The sequence below is a fragment of the Periplaneta americana genome, chromosome 5, assembly GCF_040183065.1.
Source record: "Periplaneta americana isolate PAMFEO1 chromosome 5, P.americana_PAMFEO1_priV1, whole genome shotgun sequence".
NCBI lineage: Eukaryota > Metazoa > Arthropoda > Insecta > Blattodea > Blattidae > Periplaneta > Periplaneta americana.
Genome location: NC_091121.1, coordinates 163401732 through 163417486, shown reverse-complemented (window position 1 = coordinate 163417486; position 15755 = coordinate 163401732).

The window sequence follows — 15755 nt, the reverse complement described above, 5'->3', positions numbered from 1 at the left end:
ATGTTACAACGGACATGGACTGAATTGCATCACCGTTATGAGTTGTGAAGGGTACGCAATGGGGGTCATGTAGAGCTATGAGGAAGCTCCCATCTTTCAGTGTTGTATGCACAAAGTTTCAACAAATAAAGTTTAATTGTAAACGTTTTACGGCGTTTTTATTTTATCCATACCCAAACGGATCACTCTATATTATCACAAAGCCTCCAGTGAAGCCGTATAGATGCATGGTGGAACGGACCTGACCCTGTTTCTACAGCCTACGTGGGATGAAGAAGAAAACCATGACTGTTATTTAAATATTTAAAATTTCCAGTCACTTAACAGAACCTCCACGCCCAAAAATAAAATGAGAAATGTCTGAATTTCATAAGTGATCTTACGGTAAGCAGTGATGGTGGTCTGTGCAATAGATGGGGGGCAGGACATCTTGTCTTTTCCAAGTCACACTCCAATTATTAAGGAAAACAAGTTCCGCCACTCCGACGTAAATCTGAGAGTGCAGGAGGAAGAGAGGGAGGGACGTTGACAGTGCTAGTCAGTAATTTGCTTAATGACCTTAAACTTCGGCGGCTCATGAAACCCTCTTATCAAAAATAATTATTCTTAGATTTTGAAGATTGTTTCTATGGTACGGATATAATAAACTTGATATTTATGAATTCAAAAGTACCTAAGTATTTAATAAACTTAGCTTGACAAACCAAGTTCGAATTCAGGAGGAAGAACATGCATTTTGACCAAAATAAAAAAAGACAGATCATGCATATGCATAAGCGTCTTAAACCTCAGACTTTAATCCTAAGTTAATCATGTTTCATTCAAGACACATTTTGACTAATTTATATATGAGAAAGACTAGTTTCTAAGGAATTTCGTACAACACATACATTTTACGACTATGGTGACTACAAAAAAACTGAATCTACTGATTTCTACTCAACATTTAACATAAAAATAATAATATACCTATAGAAATTTTTGCATCCGGATAAAAGGAAACTAAAATAAAAATAATTATAATCATAAACTGCACGGATTAAGTCTCCTAGTCTGTTCCAGTTTCTCGACGTTTTCTTTAACTTTATTTAACACTATTCTCTCTGCCAGGATAACAGAGAATGTTTGGAATTGAACGGGTTACATCAGCTGCTTGTCTGTGCGGACGACGTGAATATGTTAGGAGAAAATCCACAAACGATTAGGAAAAACACGGGAATTTTACTGGAAGCAAGTAAAGAGATACGTTTGGAAGTAAATCCTGAAAAGACAAAGTATATGATTACATCTCCTGACCAGAATATTGTACGAAATGGAAATATAAAAATTGGAAATTTATTTTTTGAAGAGACAGAAAAACTCAAATATCTTGGAGCAACAGTAACAAATAGAAATGACGCTCGGGAGGAAATTAAACGCAGAATAAATTTTGGAAATACCTGTTATTATTCGGTTGAGAAGCTTTTATCATCCAATCTGCTTAAAAAAAGCTGAAAGTTAGAATTTATATAACAGTTACATTACCGGGTGTTCTGTATCGTTGTGAAACTTGTACTCTCACTTTGAGAGAGGAACAGAAGTTAAGGGTGTTTGAGAATAAAGCGCTTAGGAAAATATTTGGGAGGGATGAAGTTACAGGTGAATGGAGAAAGTTACACAGCGCAGAACTGCACACTTTGTATTCTTCACCTGACATTAAATCCAGACGTTTGAGATGGGCAGGGTATGTTAATGGTGGTACCATATACGTGAAAATGTGAGGTTCACCGTTACATATAAGAAATGCTGTGATGAAATATATATCATATCATGGATATTGCAGTATATGGACATTTTGCATTCTACGTACATTTTAACCACCACGTTACAATAGGGTCAGTTTGGAAAATCTTGTGTTTGGTAATACAACTTTATACGAGTATTTAAGTTTTGTGATTGGAAATCGTACATAGGTATGCGGCCACATATTAAATCTCTCTACCAACCTGTTTAGTCCATAATACATTACACTTCCTATAGTTGTTTTCAGCAACGTCACATATTTCAAAATGACAAAATTTACTTTCTTTCTTAAGCGGAAAGAGGAGACCAGATTTATTGCTACTTACCAGAGAATAGTTTCTTCTCTTAAATAAAATTGCGGCCATAAATCCTCCGTACCCTGCGCATTTTGCACAAACGAAATTGTGTTCATTAGCAGAACAAGTTTTGAATGTGTTTTATTTTCTTTTAATTAGAACAACTGACCATTCTTCACCGCTCACCACGCAGTTTCACAGCTCGCTGGCATTTCGGCCACTTCTACAAAGTGGTCAGATGCCTGTCTTCCGACTGTGAGCACTTTAATGTATATAAAGCTACTTGCCCATCGATGAAACATAATTACATTAACCTTGATTACGTCTCAAGAAAGAGACAGACGGACGGACGGGTTGATCAAGTCGGTGATAGCTCACCACATGCATACATTCATGTGTGTACTACTACAACAATTAGTTGCTCCAAGAACGTTTTCCGCTTAGACTAGCGAATATATGAGAACAAGTGAACTCTATAAAACCGGACGGATTGACAATTTCTCCGCGAAATTGGTTCGTAATAAAATACGTGCACAGAACGCTATATTTCCTTCATACATTCTATAATCATGTTGAGGAACTTAGATTTCTCTCTAAAAAGTTCTAAAAATGTAATAAATATGTACAGTCTGCTCCGTTTGGGTGTGGATAATATTAATTTATTATTATAAAGCTATTATGATAGTAGGAAAAATTTGTTGCTGATTATATTACATTATTTTATTTATTTAACTAGCTAGCGAGTACACATTAAAATTATAAAACAAAAATGTTTCTAGCCACTACCGTACGAGCCAGGCTCGTGTACGGTGTGGTCTTAGCCAATAATATAACATAAGATTTACAAATACAGTTTACTACATACAGTAACTTAATTCAAACCAATAAATAACACACAAGAGCAAAAAAAAAAAAAAGAGAGAGAGAGAGAGAAACACATTTAATATAAATTGACAATCAGAGAGAAGCCAGTGATATTCAATAAAAAACATGAATATAGTCGACAGAAATAAAAGATAAAAATACATTTGTTAATATTATATATCACGAATAATTTTATAAATTTCTTTTTTAAAAGCTTCAATTTTAAAATATTTCAAATTTGGAAAATGATTTGTAATTTTATTAGAAAGTCTTGGGCCGAAACTAGCACCATGTTTAAGAGCTGCACTTATGACATTTAGGCTCAATTAATGGGAAAGTAGACTACTGTCTTCGAATACGATATTCATGTCGATTAGATTTATGATTTACTTGATTTGTGGTTATGATTAAAAAATGGGAGTTTCCATATATGACAATCAACAATGCATAATCTGAAAGGACAAATGAGAAAATCGTAATTGATTAAAATGGCTACTACAAATCAACAGCGGGCACAATGTATTCTTTGGTTAGCTAAATTTGAGAGTGTTAAAATAGTTCAAAGAGAATTTCGACGTGAGTATGGTGTACCTAAATACGATTCCATAATGTTGTGGTATCGAAAATTTGTAGAAAGAGGTTCTGTGTTTAAAAAAAAAAAAAAAAAAAAAAAAACATGCAGGAAGTCACAGGCGAAACCCAGTACGAGAAGCAGCTACCTCTTTGCTGGGTCCCCAAACTCCCCAGATCGAACCTCTTCTGACTTCTTCGTGTAGGGTTTTGTTAAAGACATTGTCTATTCATAGAAACCCAGGAACATTGATGATCTGAGAGTAAAAATTACTCAAGCTTTTCAACAAATCACACCTCTTATGTTACAACGGACATGGACTGAATTACATCACCGTTATAAGTTGTGCAGGGTGCGCAATGGGAGTCATGTTGACCTATGAAGAATCTACCATCTTTCAGTGTTGTATGCACATAGTTTCAACAAATAAAGTTCAGTAGTAAATGTTTTACGGTGTTTTTATTTTACCCATACCCAAACGGATCACCCTGTGTATTCCTGAGTTTAAACGAGTGATCAGAATATTACGAATCCTAACACGTTTCAACATCTTGAATTTCGAAATAGTATCCATTTTCCGAAATTAGTGTTATTAATACAAATTAATCATCATGAGAGAAAGCTAATGTAGCTGCAATGGGGTCATAAATCGAGCTCTTCAAACAATACGTTGCAGCAAGGGATATATCACACTAATGTTTGGAGTCGGTTGAAATTACATCGATAAATTCTAGTTGCTGTGTGCAGTTACTACTTAACCGTTGATATAAATAGACAGTCTGCATTACCATGGGTTTCATGCCGTGCATTCAGATGTATTCGTACGTATAATGCTTTTATATCGCTCTCAATGATATGCTTTTATTTTTAATGTTCTGTTATTCTGTGAATGCAAGTATTTATTTTAATTTTATTTCGTTTGTGTTTTAATGAAATACAACCGGCTGAAATTAAAATTTTTAAATGTTATATGACTGTTTAATGTTGAGTACAGTAAGTAATTATGAAATCAGAAAAGTACATACTTAATTAAATGAATATAAAGAAAATACAGGGTGATTCACGAGGATTTACTGTTACTTACGGAGCTTATTTCCGAAGACATTTTGAACAAAAATTGTCATATAAACATTTGTCCTAATCTTACTTACTAAAGGCTTTACCAATAACCAAAAATGTATTTAAAATAGGCTTAAGGACTTTACTAATAGACGACAGTATATTATGCATAGAGTAAACTACTCGTAATTACTACATTTGAGAACAGGTTTTATTTTTCTGTAAACCAGCCTACAATTAACCCTTAAATTTACAATGTATTCTATAGGATACAAGAGGTTAACCCTTTCCAGCCCAATGATTCCATATGGCGTCATACACTTTACCTGCTCTGAGAATGCATGTAAAATGCCAAATGACTCCATATGTTATCATAGCCATATTCTTAGTTATTTTTAAGATAGCTGGCACCCCTGAAATCCCGAAAAAACACTATCGGGCAGCGTTTCTCCTTCATGTCAAAATATTTTTTTTTTTAATTTTCAATTTAATTTGGGCTAGAAAGGGTTAATAGGCTATATGCTATAATTCTGTGGTGTTCGGGTAAAGGGGTATAGGTAATTTTTTTGTCCAGGTGGAATTTTGTTCCCCAGATGAACACACAATTTAAATTATACAAGTGGGAGTGCAAAAATCAAAGAATACTAGCAGTTGATGTGTTTTATTTGTGTAGAAAATTATTTGTAATAAGAGTTCCAAGTTTAATTTTCATTTATCTCCGAACTCATTTTTATGACTTATCTCCCTTTACCCAAACACCACAGAATTTTAATAGAACAATAGAAAAAATGGTAGGAAAATATTATAATATTGTACAACATATAAAATATGGATATTGCGATAGTTGTTTTCTTTACAGTCCGACACGGTTTAATAAGCCTATATATGAGAAATGAAGTTTTGCCAATTTAAGGGTTAAGATAAAATAGATTTACAATCGCAGATGCATATAAAAAATTATAATAGTAAACTGCCCCCCCCCCCAATTGAGGGTAGCCCTTACGGACTCAGTATATCCTCAAAAAATTATTATACATATGTAAACATAGATATTAAATTTTAAAGAATGGAAACGAAGAAAAGGGTGTGAAAAATTACAATTGCTATGTTGTGGCACCATGTGATTAATTAGGATTTGGCAGGATTTTTTTAACACAATTATCACAATGTCATCCCTCAGAGATGTTGGCAGAGCAAACTGCCGTCGAAATTCTTTGAAAAAAGCTGGTATAGTCCCTCGAGCACCTATGAGCAAGCCGAATACCTCAACGTGAATTAAAGCATATTTCAGCTTGAAATAGTTGACTGTAGGCTCATAGACTGACTTCTTCTCAAGATGGACCTCGGCTGACTGATGACATTCTACTTCAAAACGTATCGTGGGATCCACAATGATGCCCTGTTTAGTGTCAGCATTATACGCTAAAATATCTACTCGTCTCGTTGACCCATTTTCAGCTAGATATGAGATTTCTTCTTCTACTATCCAGCCCTTATTTCTTAATGCGGCAGCAATTTTGGATCTTACAAGATGATGTCTAGAGTTCCTCAAGAGCAACAGAATCCCAAGACGTGTGCTAAAGTTTCAATCTCCGGGGAGCCATGTCTGCACCGGGTACCGTCGAGAGATCTGCCGGGAACGGAACGAACAGCTGCTAAATTTGCTATCATTTTCAGGCTAGATATCTACAGCACTCAACAATACAGATGTTCTTTTACAAGTAATTCAATTCTTTGAAGAAATTTCCTTGTATAATATGATTTAATTGTAAAATTTATACTGTTCATATACTCTGTTTATTAATTTTTTGTTTATTTTTTAATTTTTTTACCTCTAGATACATTGTAATATATTGTGTACTTTGTTTGTAATCATCACTGCTTGTCTTGTATTGTTCTGTATATGAATACTATGGTCGCACAAAGACCCAGTAGTTATGCGACCTAAAATAAATATTAAAATAGTACATTATGCAACGAGCCTATAATGATAGTAATTAAGAAGCGAGTATGGATGTTTATGAAACGAGCGCAAGCGAGTTTCATAATTTTCATGCAAGCTTCTTAATTAGCATTATAGGCGAGTTTCATACGACTTTTTATGCTCGACCATATTTCTAACGTGAAATTATTCAGATGTATACAATTTATTTGTGTCTGACAAGATCGGAAGTGACCTTGTTCTAGGTCGTGAATAGTGAGATGTGCGCAGACGCGAAAGTATTGATTTTTTCCGAGGAACAATAATGTCATTGACCTTGATGTAATCCCGTTAAACTTGATATAACCTTGATTATTGAATTCGACATTGAAAAACGAGATGACAAATTGAATTTATTTGATATCTACAGCATTTCTATCTATTTACAATTAACGCTAATTATTATAGTAACAGAACATAACCTTCTGCGACAGTATTGGATTTCCAGCCTCCGTGACTTTTCGCTAATTCTCTTTCGATTGCATATCAGAGAATAATCGATACTTGCGGTTTTATAACGGTACAAAGCTGACTTGTCATTGGCTGAACACCTGTAAGCTGAGTTGTCATTGGCTGAACACCTGCACTTTAATGAGTAGGTGTACTTTAATGACATGCATTAAAGGACTGCTACCAGGTGTATAATTACTACATTTCGGCATGGTCGAGCATAACATAGCATCACACAGCACTGAAATAAAAGTCCAGCAATGCAGTGTTCAGTGAGCGACTTCCAAATTCCAAAGCCCTCGGGGCCATTGCCTGATAGCTGAAGGATTCTCATTACAGCAGGGAGTGCGACAGATAGACTCACACATTGAAAGCTGCATCTCAGTAACACTAATGGGCAGAAGTAAGTAAGAAATAGGGAGTCTGAATTACACATTGGGTGTGTCATCGCCCCCGGCAGGCTACTGGGGGCGGACGGCTGGATAATGGAAGCCGAGATATCATCAGCTGATGATATTAAACACTCCAGTCTGTCTCGTCAGCTCTCAGAATGGGAATGTCAAAATTCATTCAAATCAAGCAGCATATATTAGCTTTTATAACAACTGAATCTCTTATTTCCACAGACAAAGCTTTTATAAACCGCAGCAAGACGTTCGATTATGCAAGCTCTTTTGATGTCCATCTCCTTTCCGCATTTTCAAAACTCTTTGTTGAGCTGTCTGCAGAATCCCATCACTCTCATGTGAATACACGACAGACTGCAATAAGCAGCTATGAAAGAAGTAACCAGGATTCTTCATAGGCGTTATTAACGTTGTAATTGTATCCAAACAAGAGCGACGTTTTTATTCCTTTACACCGAAAGGACAATAGTGCCGAAAGATGATTTCAATATCAGGGCACAATGACCGATGATAGGGAAGGAAAATGGTTTTCAACAGAAGTAACGTGTGCGTTGATTCTTGTGCGAAATTCTGAAGCGTAGACCGTATTCCGAATCTCACCGGTGAGCAGTCCGATGGCATCACTGTGTTCCGAATTCCACCGATGACGTCATTGATGCTCCACCGGTGTCGCACCGGTGCCATCAACTTGCAGAGGTGGTGGCAGTCTCCATCAGTGAGTCTTATTGGTTCTTGTATAGGGCGGGAATTAGCAGACGAATGACATCGTGCACTGTTGTGTCATGGCCGTGTGTTCTGCTTTAGTTCTCCTGTATTGTTTGTAATGAGCACAACGTAAAAACAATATGTTAATGGCTTATGAGCGAACATGTCAACGGACCCGTTATTACTACTGGTTCAAGAAATAAATTGTTTATGGTATCTTTTCTTTGAACGAGATGGGAGTACGAAAATTTCGCAAAATTTTGCTAGCGTAGCACAAACAACAACTTGTACAGTCGCCATGACAGCATCGATCCTTCCAGTAGTTTTGTTCTTTATTTCGCTGCAACGTGACGTCATTGATGCCACCGGACCGGTGAGATTCGGAATACGCTGGTAGTTTCAGAGTTAAATACTCTTCTATCTCACTGTATAGGGTAGATCTTATTGGACGTTTTTAAAGATTATATAGGGACATCATTTTATTTTTACTAACATTTTTAATATTAACTTGCCTAAACCTCTGGATCAACGCCGTTTGCTACCCCCTTCCACGACTGGAGTCCGGTGATACTGGCGTAATATACGAACAAATCACTTTAGTAGGTATAGGAGAGAAGAATAGTAGTTCATCCATTTACGTAAACTGGGAAATATTACGCTTTTGAGTTTGATCATTTTCATTAGGTTTTTGTTTAATCAAAATACAGTATAATATTAACAATGAGTGTTTTTCTCACGAACTGAGCTGTCCATGTGGACGTATTCATTATGCAATGTATATTATACTGTCTTCAGCACATTAGCATACAATATAGAGAAAGAAGTTAAATTGAAAAATAATCTTAATATGGACATTTAATAGTACATTATGCAACGAGCCTATAATGGTAGTAATTAAGACGCAAGTATGATTGCTTATGAAACGAGCGCAAGCGAGTTTCATAATTTTCATACGAGCGTCTTAATTACCATTATAGGCAAGTTTCATACGACTTTTTATGCTCGACAATATTTCTAACTTGAAAGTATTCAAAATTATGGTTATGTGCGAACTGACCTGAATTGTGAGATGTGCGCAGACGCGAAAGTATTGATTTTTTTCGAGGCCGAATTTCATTGACTTTGGCACAGAATAAGATGAACATTACTCTGGTATAGCCTGAAAATTGATTTAGAATTGAAAAACGAGATGACAAATTGAATTTATTTGAATATTATTTACAATTAACGCTAATTATTATAGAAACAGAACATAACCTTCTGCGACAGTATTGGATTTCCAGCCTCCGTGACTTTTCGCTAATTGTCTTTCGATTGCATATCCGAGAATAATCGATACTTGCGGTTTTATAACGGTACAAAGCTGACTTGTCATTGGCTGAACACCTGTACTTTAATGAGTAGGTGTACTTTAATGACATGCATTAAAAGATTGCTACCAGGTGTATAATTACTACATTTCGGCATGGTCGAGCATAAACACATTTTTTAAAATGGTGGCCGTTCATTTTGATACAGGCTTCAGTTCTGATGTGCATATTATCGCACTATAGACTATTGTACCTAATCCCAATTATCAGTTTCGTTCTTCGTACTAGTAACTCATGTTGAAATAATTCTGTACCTACTCTAAAAAAGAGTACTTTACGTACTGTAAATTCAATCTTTACTTCTGCCTGATCCGAAAAGATAAAATTATTCAGACATACTATCTACTGTCCGTCCAAGTGGTTTTGTCGTAGGGTCGTAGAAAGGGAGGAAATCAGGTGACAGTTAATTACTTAACGAGGCCCTTTTATTTAAGTTATTTTAAACAGTTGTATAATATTATGTAGACGTCCAATTCCCAACAGAAATTAATGTTCTCAGGAAAGAGCTAAGCCAGGCCAGCCACTAGCTGACGAATAAAAGCTGGTGGGAAAAACCGGGATACGACGTAGGCAAATGGACGACAGTACCTGTGCGAAAATGATTCAATATTGAAGGCTCTTTCGTCACTGGAAAACGCGAACATATTTTTGGAATGTACTGTTTACTGTGACCGTAAGGCTACTATGACTGTATATGCGGTCTTGGGTCTGTGTGGAGGACGGTTGAACTTCATTAGTAGAAGGGGTGGGAGTGAAGTACATTCAAAAACTCAGGTACAATAAAAGTTGAAGTAAAAGTAAAATGATGTCCCTGTACATTTCTGAATTTCATTTAAACAAGTCAACATTGTCTTTATGAATATCTAATAACAATATCATAAATAAATAACTATGGGGTATTCCATTGTTACGGGTGTGACAAATAATTAGTTATATTGACTAAGGGTCCTTTCAACGAGGTCACTTCAGTGGCGCGTTAGTGGCGCTGCTAAATTTTTGTGGAGAATTTTTCAGTCTTCCAGTGAACATGGACGTAGAAGGAGATATACTTTTGAGAACTTTGCTCAGACGGGGAAAGAATAGACGTAAAAATAGAAGAAGAGTGTGGGTTCATCCATTAGTTTGGAAAGAGAATCGACGACTATTCCATACCTTGTGTGATGATTTGCATCAGGACGATAAAAAGGATTAATTTAAAATTACTCAAATGAGGAACGATATGGTATAAAACATATTTTTGTTTACTATTGAACAATTCAAAATTAAATATAATAGACAGCAAACATGAAGCCATTCATAGCATGTAATTCAACCAATAGGCTATACTACAATAGGTGTTTAATGTAATGGTAAAGTCAAAAACCGTGAACCTAGGTTCGAACCTGAGATCAACTAATTTTTTTCATCTCTTTGTTAGGCTAATTTATTTACATTATTTTAGATGCGTTATTTTATTTTAACATGAAACAAAGGAGATTTTACTGCTACTATTCTATTTGCAAAAATATCACCTCACCTCCATTGAAGTAGTTGGGGTAATGGTTGGCGCTAGGGGGCACAATACCTCGCCTCTTTGTCAGTTTCTGCAAGAAGTTCCAGCTGAACAATGACTTCATTCGTGATGTTTCCCTTACTGCTATCAGGGGATCACTTGCCATTTTAAAATACCACCTGTACTTTGTTTCCTAAAAAGGAAGAACTTTTGTTTGAACGTCTAATCCGTTTGTTTATTACGTTTAGGCCTGTTATATATATGCTATTATCATTCCTGTACTCAATTTCCCCGTTTTGTTCGTTCCCCACATTTCTCTTTTGTGGTCTGTTTTGTTTTCACTCTGTGTGTTATGCTTTGTCCAATGAGGCAGTCCGTTATTGGGAAAGCTGAAAGAGTGTCTTTCTTTATATATATCCGTATTTCACACTAGCCCAGCTATTTAGTTGTCTAGTCTATGGTTTTATTATTATTATTATTATTATTATTATTATTATTATTACATTATTATTATTATTATTATTATTATTATTATTATTATTATCGTCATTCTACATTATTCTGTCGTAACATAGCCTGTACACTGTCGTGACGGTGTAGGTGTAGGGAATTGGTGGCCAAAAGACGTCTGTTAGCAGCGCCACGAACGTGTTACTCACGCTCTACTAAAATAGTGGCCTGGCTGTGACCCCGTCTGAAACCTACTATTTAATATATTTCAGTAAAAGTATCTTTATCTTAACTCGAATGGTTTTCTCATTCCATGTGTGGACAAAATGTGGTGGCTTCTCAAAGTATGGGAGTTGGCTCCTGAATTTTCTTTTAGTTTTGTCTATCCCTAGTAAAAATTACCTTTTATTGGATACAGGTTAAGCTACCTTAAAATAAATACTCCGTTACAATTGTTCCATAATAAATCCAAGTGGTATTTTGTACACGAGTACTATTCCTGTTGTTCACCGACTTATACACACAGGTACACGAATAAACAGGCGTAAAGACATAGTACCGGAGCGTGAGGGAAGACTGTTGAACTACAGCGTGAACTGTTGACTCGCAACTTGCTCTCCATATCAAGCGAAGCTAGTATGATCGATATACAGCTAACTTGTATTCAAAGTATCCAAAGGTAGGAGACACACACACACACACACACACACACACTTTCTCTCCACTCTCCCTCTGAAATTCACTTGTTCACATTATTATCGTTATCTCATTGTTCTGTTATATGTAACTTCGGGATTATTGTTCTTTGAATCTACGAGTATATAGAATTCAAGTGCTGCATTGGAGTTAAATCGCTCGCTTGAACTCGGTCAAATGTCGCACCCTCGAGTGAGATACGATCGGTCGTGATACGCTCGTAATAAATAGAAGCACAGTAGAAGTTTTTTTTTTCCTTGGGGATTTAGTGAAGTGAATTTTTAATGGCAGGCAGAGTAACTATCTCATGCCCCCATGTTTTAGATTGCTACCAGTGCACTTCATTTAGAACCAGGTACCCAGCTTCGAAGCCGTTAGCCCTGTGAACTTACAATATATTTATGTTCCCCTATAATTATGATAATAGGGGAACATAAATATACTGTAAGTTCACAGGGCTAACGGCTTCGAAGCTGGGTACCTGGTTCTGAATGAAGTGCACTGGTAGCAGTCTAAAACATGGGGGCATGAGATAGTTACTCTGCTTGCCATTAAAAATTCACTTCACTAAATCCCCAAGGTAAAAAAAAAAAAAAAAAAAACAGTACAAGGTCATCCCACCGACATGTCTTATCTTGTAGGGAAGAAGACAGATAAGATACACATATGTTTTGCTTATATCAACATGTAGCAGAAATCTACAAACACGTCAGAATTCCTGCAATCAGCATTTTGAGGTGATTCCAAGGCGAGTATGTGAGTTGCAGAGTCAGGGGAAAACAACGACAAGACAAGTGAAGAAAAATGGAACAGATCCAGGGAGCAGTGATGAAGGAATAAAAGTGAAGAGTTAAAAGAAACATTATGATTTAAGAATTTGGTGTAGGGGGGAAGTAGTGGGGGGAAATACAAGAAAATAGTGGGGGGGGTCAAGATATCAATAGGAAGTGAAGTGAAGTGAATTGAAGTGAGGATATAAGTTTGGGGGTCAGTAGTGGAGAAGTGAGGAAATATAGATAGGTAGGCTGGTGAACGAGAGGTGACAAGATACATTTAAAGAGAACTTAAGGGAAAGAGGGAAGGAAGTAAGTCATGACTTGCATAAATTTCCTATGTAATAAGCTGGGATGGCACTGTATACAAAATATGTGAAGTGTCATCTCACCGGAAGTAAGTGCTTAACGACAAATATATATCATATCATCATATCATATGTTTTGCACACACGGTAAAAATAAGGCTTTATTTTCTGCGTTTATGACAAACGTTTAATGGAACAGTCAATGGAACGTACCAAAACAGGAACATGAAGTTATAAATAAAACAGTATGAAGAACTTCGATATACAGTTATCATTGCTAATTAATAATTATTCAGTATTTGATTTACCACATATATAATATGATAGGTCCATACATAGTGTTCCGCCTATATATTGCGACAATGTAGAAACGTTTTACAAAATATTATTAATATAGCAGTAGACTAATAACAATATTAGTACAGAGATAACGTCACAGAAAATATAATAAAACGAATAATTATGCTGCACAACTGTTACAGACGCAAAGATTGATACACTAATTATTAGAGATTATTATTTTATTATTATTATTATTATTACTGTATTATTATTATTATTATTATTATTATTATTATTATTATTATTATTATTATTATTATTACTAGAAAACTTGATACGGTTCTTGCATTATTGTGATTGTATTCTCCGTTTATAATAATTACATTTACATCCAATAACATCTATCAGATGTGGCAAAAACAAAATCACTCCTGTGTGTGTTGGGGGGGGGGACATTTACCTACAACATTTATATTACATTTTAAAGTAAGTTTTGTAGTTGTACTATGGAAAGGTTAGTTAAACACTGCAAAGTTTTGAAATGATAAACATCTACACAGTTACTACACAGTTCATCACTGTAAGAAGAACGAATGTCTAACGCTCGGCTTATACCGTTCGAGGATTTATCGCTCGTGACAATAATTTTACCCATCATGCATGTGCGCTACCTATCGGATTATGGTATGAACTACCTGGCGCTCGAGCAAAAACGTCCGATGCAGAACTCTGATAGAATTTATTGGGAATATTTTTATCAACACTATCTACCACCATAATCCATAAGCCTTCTAGCCTATGGATAATCTTTACATAAAAGTGATTTGGCAGTTTGTTGTTAGTGATTTTGTCTGCTGTTAGCAGCACTGCTTCACAGAATAAGAACTGACAGCGTCAAACGTTGCTTGTGCAGATGTTTTATTTTATTTATTTTCGTGTTCGTTATTTTGGAATTTAAGCGGATACGCCTGGATAAGTATGTACATATGTAGGCATTTCATCGAGAGACTCAGGAAATATCCGAGTAATACAACAGCAAAGATCAAAGGAAGGTTGCTAGTATGTCGTCTATGTTTTCGTTACATTAGTAGTTAATAACAGTCTGTAGATAACATATACAGTATTTCAATTAACTTTTGTTGACTCTTTACATTCACATTTCAATATATATATTGCAAACCCGTTCTGCAACATGTACACTACGGAGCTAACATATGAATCGTGGCCAATAACAAGTGCAAATAAAAAAGTGACAGGGGTTCTTATCCCTATAGGCTACAGTAACTACGTTAAATTTTATGCTTTCGGTTGAGTGTTATGTTAGATATTTCTATATTTAACGAATTTATTCTTATTTATAAGATTTCTGAACGTGATCGAGAGTGAAATAAATTTAATACAATTTATGTGTTATATTATTAATAATCTGATTATGTCTTGTGACAAGAATATTGTACGAAATGGAAATATAAAAATTGGAGATTTATCCTTCGAAGAGGTGGAAAAATTCAAATATTTTAGAACAACAGTAACAAATGTGAATGACACTCGAGAGGATATTAAACGCAGAATAAATATGGGAAATGCGTGTTATTATTCGGTTGAGAAGCTTTTGTCATCTAGTCTGCTGTCAAAAAATCTGAAAGTTAGAATTTATAAAACAGTTATATTACCAGTTGTTCTTTATGGTTGTGAAACTTGTATTCTCACATTGAGAGAGGAACAGAGATTAAGGGTCTTTGAGAATAAGATGCTTAGGAAAATATTTGGGTCTAAGAGGGATGAAGTTACAGGAAAATGCAGAAAGTTATACAACGCTGAACTGCACGCATTATATGAGCCGCTCAGAGCAGAAGTGGTGTAAGTAAAAAATGGGTTATGAGTGTTGAAGTAAACACTCTGCAAAATACAGCGCAAAATAGCAATTAAAATTCAATTTATTTGAACTATTAGTAGACAGTGGATAGCACGAAGGACATATTAATTGCTACTTTGTGCTGTATTTTACAGAATTTTTACTTTAAACCTCATTACCCAATTTTGACTTACACCACTTCAGGTCTGAGCGGCTCATATTCTTCACCAGACATAATTAGGAACATTAAATCCAGACATTTGAGGTGGGCAGAGCATATAGCATGTATGGGCGAATCCAGAAATACATACAGCTAGAGTGTTAGTTGGGAGACCGGAGGGAAAAATACCTTTGGGGAGGCCGAGACGTAGATAGGAAAATAATATTAAAATGGATTTGAGGAAGATGGGATAT